Below are 5,000 nucleotides of genomic sequence, written 5' to 3' on the forward strand. Positions count from 1 at the left end.
AATAGCAAGGCTTTCTCACAGAACAGATACAGATAGAAGGGAGGTCATTCCATAGACATAAATAGATCTATATCTATAACATATATCTATATATTTAGACCCTAACCCTAACCCTAGATCTATATAGATGTCTATGGGCCATTCCACCACCAACACACTGCATCTCTTGCTGCGGAGAGACGGGACGGTCAACCGTTGCTCATCAGAGGAACAAAGTGGTCAGAAGGGCGTTACAGAGCTAAATGATTAAATGAAAATATATTAAATAGGTTACTTATTTTAACCCTAACCCTAACCCTATTAAATAGGTTACTTATTTTATATGTGATGGTAGCGATGGTAGCACTTACACATCTTCAGAAAGAACCCCTGTAAAAATGTATCATCACATAACAAATTAGGCTATCTCACATCGGGAGGAAGGATTAGCTTGTTGAGTGCATTACACTTACTTACACCTAACCCTCACCCAGGCTGGAGGTGGGTAGAGGGAAAGCAAGTCTGGTTAGTGTCAGCTCTCAACAGAATATAAAATTGTTAAGAACAGAATGAGTAATACATGATTAAATAGTTGAAAAACTTTGAGATAAAAAAAGCCAGCAGACGGCCAACTTTGCCCTCAGTAGACAGAGAGTGGCCAACTATTGCTCGTCAGCTAATTGAGATTGGCACACATGAAGGGTGCATTAATGGTGAACTGACATGCTGAGGTGTATGCAGGTAAAGAGCTCTGTGTGACAACTGCTTACACATGTTTTCTGAAACTCTTCTGTCTCAACTAACTCTAGTTAGCTAGCTGCTACACGAATTTGCTTAGTCAACAGCTAATCTTAGGTGTGACATCACACAACAAAAACAAGCCAGATTGAAAGAGTTACTGTATACTATGCAGACAAACTAACACATTTTGATGGATGAAAGCTTTCTTTATTTTTTTTATTTGTTTGTTACTTGGTCTGTTTTCCTTTTGAACCCTGCCATCTCCAACTGTCCCCCTATTTCCTCATATATTTTAGCTTTCCTTACTGCCTTTTCAAGTTTGTCTTGGATTTCTGTTGATGACCAAATCGCTATCAAGGCTTTTATTTCATCCGTGATCCACTGCTGGATGGATTTTTCATTCATGTTTTCACCGTTTTCACTCAAAAAATGGCGGCGGAAATTTCTGTTTCTGGTGGGGTAGCTCCGCCCATAACCTCGGAACGAACCCGACGTCACCGGTTCTTGTTTTCTGGCCCAGCATAAAGTTGGTGCTGAGTTGGAACCTGTTTTTTTGGAACCAGAGCCAGGTTTAGTTTTGTGTGGAAAACCGAAGAACTGGTTTGAGAATTGGAACCAGCCCAGAACCAGCACCGGCCCGGCTTTGGTGGAAAAGGGGCGAGGGCACTGAGTGTGTGGAGGGGCGAGGGCACTGAGTGTGTGGAAGGGCGAGGGCACTGAGTGTGTGGAAGGGCGAGGGCACTGAGTGTGTGGAGGGGCGAGGGCAATTGTGCGGAAGGGCGAGGTGCGGCGGTCTGAAAGGCTCCGTCCCTCCCATTGAACAGCCAGCCTCTGATCATCACAGTGGAAGGTTGTCCTATCCCTCATGCTGAACGCCATGTAACACCACCGTGCAGCTATGCCTGTGGTCTTTGTGTGTGTGTGTGTGTGTGCGCGCTATGCCTGTGGTCTTTGACTGCCTTTAACTTTCATTTTAGATTTGCAAACTCACCATATAGTGTGCTATTCAACCAACCTGTGTTGGTATTCGCCTGCCTGGTTAACCTTCTCCAATCATCTTGTAGTATAATTGTGTTGTGTGCTTTCAGCAGGTTGAATGGTTGCCAAGGTTACCCTCTAATCAGCAGTTTACTTGCGCTGCTGGTTTGCCTGTTATTAATTCATTCATTTTTTTATAGTCATTTCTTATTGTCCATCTTATTTCTACATGTTTTGAGTGGTCATAACTTACAACAAGTTTACAACTAGTAGTGTTTTTTTGTTTTGATTGTTGTCTAAGCTCAAATGTACAGCTTTTGGTGGTCAAACGAATGGCAAAAGTCCCTTCACGTTGGGTGCGTTTGGCAGGCTATGTGATATATTGGTGTGTGCGTGTGTGTGGGTTTGTGCGTGTGTGTGGGTGTGTGTGTGTGTGGGTTTGTGCGTGTGTGTGTGTGTGTGTGGGTGTGTGTGTGTGTGGGTTTGTGCGTGTGTGTGTGTGTGGGGGGGGGGTGTGGGTTCCTTGTGTGTATCTTACTGTGGTGTGGGTTCCTTGTGTGTATCTTACTGTGGTGTGGGTTCCTTGTGTGTATCTTACTGTGGTTTTTATTCTGTGTTTATCTGTTGATTTCAGTGGTTTGTTTTGTGATTTTGGTCTCACTGTGTGTAGTTTCAGTGTGTGTGGTGGTTGCTGTGTGTAGTTTCAGTGTTTGTGGTGGTTGCTGTGTGTATTGTACAATTGACCGTTCGCAAAATTACGATTTCTTTTCATTTACAAAATGAAAGGAGCAAAAAATGTCATATAATAAACAACTTACTAACCTTGACCGTTCGGTCATGCCGGGAAAATATCAAACTTCGGCTTTGGCGTATCAACCTCGCTATCGCTCGCTCGATACGTTAAAGCCTCAGTTTGATATTTCCCGGTATGACCTCACTCTCGGTCAGTAAGTAGTTAACATTTATAATAATATTAATACATATTACCACACCATGTTTGACAAATCATAAGCACCTTTGCCAGGCATTCCCCAACAAAAACAGGACAGCAATTTAGTCACTTAGCTTTGTTAAAATACTTAAGCCATCTCTAAGGATTGTATTAGAAGTACTATTTTGCTCCTTTAAAAGAAATTTTGCTGGCTTTAAACTGAAATTCCCTATGCTAATTAATTAGTTTGTCCAGTAGTCATGTAAATCCAGGCTTGGGTGTCCAATGCCTTCAAAATCAGTATATTCTGTAACTCTGAATCAAATAAAAGCTTAAATATATGTTTTGTCTATGATATAAATGTGTTGATATTAATCTTTTAAGCACATGTGCATATCGTACATACTCAATACACATCATAGAAATTCAGACTCTGTCGACTACTTATCCTTCCAGTTCTCCTGGTGTGTTATTGGTGGTGCTAATGTTGCTGCCTGTGTAGCATCCAGGCCTCAAAGATAGGAAAAACCCAAAGGTCAGAAACAACAATTGGAGTACAGGGATCCCCCATCAACCCCAAGGCAAGGGGGCCTTACCAAACAAATCAGCCTCATTATTGACACCCCCATGGGTAATTACACTAGAGAAAAAAGAGTGAAAGAAATAGGGGGTGGGGAGCAGGGGGCAAACAGACTGTCAAAACGCCTAAACAATAGAGTGGGCTTGTAAGTATCCTGCTTGTATCAGCTGATAAATGGCCGCCTCTTTAAGGAACTTATCTCTTTAGGACTCACAGCGTGAGGAATGGCATCATTTGTACTGTTTGCCTAGCTGGACGAGTCAAGCTGGATCCATTTAAAAGATAGTGAGATACTGTCGACAGCAATGGACAGGGTAATTGCAGAGCCACTACTAGGGTATAAATTACATCACTCCGAATGGCAGCACTAGGCTGCCGAGGGGAGAAAATTTGGACAATCCCCCCCTCCCCCACCGTACCTCGTGCGCTTATCACAGCGTGGCAGAGCAAAGAAGGCAGGTGAAAAAGAATTAAGTATTGATCAAATTAACAGTTTAACCAAGCCTTTCCCACAATGGTTCAGGGCAGGAAAGAGATAGAGCAATTAAATTTCCCACAAATATGAGCCGCTGGATAACTCTTGACCCGCCGAGGAGCAGTCACGCCGTCAGCGTGTATTGATTCAATCAGTGAAGTATTTCATGTGAAAGATTTGTATGAAATTATGGAGGTAATCGTGTTTTCACCAGGAAACCTCATTTAAATGTGTATACTGCCGTTATTCATTTCATTTATAAACAATACACAGAATACCATTATAATTATTATCACTCATTTAAATGTGTATACTGCCATTTATTAATTTCATTTATAAACAATACACGTAATAATAATATTATTATTATTATTATTATTAGTAGTAGTAGTAGTAAGTATGTAACACATATGTTGCAGTTTTTTCTTTTAGAACAACAAGGAACTGTCTAGCACCACGACTCCTACTGCATAGCAACACTACTCCATAGCAACACTACTCCATAGCAACATTACTCCACTACTGCATAGCAACACTACTCCATAGCAACACTACTCCACTCCTCCTCCTGCATAGGTTGCATTCGCACATCTGACCTTACCAGATGATAGATGAAACTTCTCAGGTTATTATTTTTCCACTCCATAAAATATGAATAAGTTAAATCCAGCAATTAATAATAAGCTATAAATCCTATAACACCCTGATGTACATCTTAAAACAAGAGTTGGTGCCTGAGAGTGGTGCCTCTGCATCTCTCTTCATTGAGACAGGGGGGGAATATAACGCTTCAGGTTTTTTTTTGTCATTGTTCCGGAAAGGAAAGCTCAATACTCCTGTGTTGGAAGCAAGAGATTTGTTTTCTGCCTGGTGGTTTTTATGCATCCCACTGCCTGGTCTCAATTTACATGTATGTCCTGGGTTATGGCCGCATTCATTTAGCTCAGGCAGTTAAATCAATGGCGTATAGTGCAACCTTCCAGGCCCAAGACAAGTGACACATTATAGGGCATTAAAGGAGCCCTCATTGAGCACCGCCGTATAAATAAACTCTCCTCCACACACACACACACACACACACACACACACACACACACACACACACACACACACACACACACACTCTCCTCCGTGTTCATTATGTCATTCATTTAATATGACCTTGTGAGATCCTCAGAGCCTGGTGGACAGGGGAGACACTCGGGTCAAAGTAGGAGGCAATCATCCAAACAGCCTTAAAACACCAGTGCCTTTAGCAATGAAAACATGCAAACAATTTGAAATGCTAAATATCTTATCATAAATTAACCAAAATG

The sequence above is a fragment of the Clupea harengus genome, chromosome 20 (assembly GCF_900700415.2).
Source record: "Clupea harengus chromosome 20, Ch_v2.0.2, whole genome shotgun sequence".
NCBI classification, from domain to species: Eukaryota; Metazoa; Chordata; class Actinopteri; order Clupeiformes; family Clupeidae; genus Clupea; species Clupea harengus.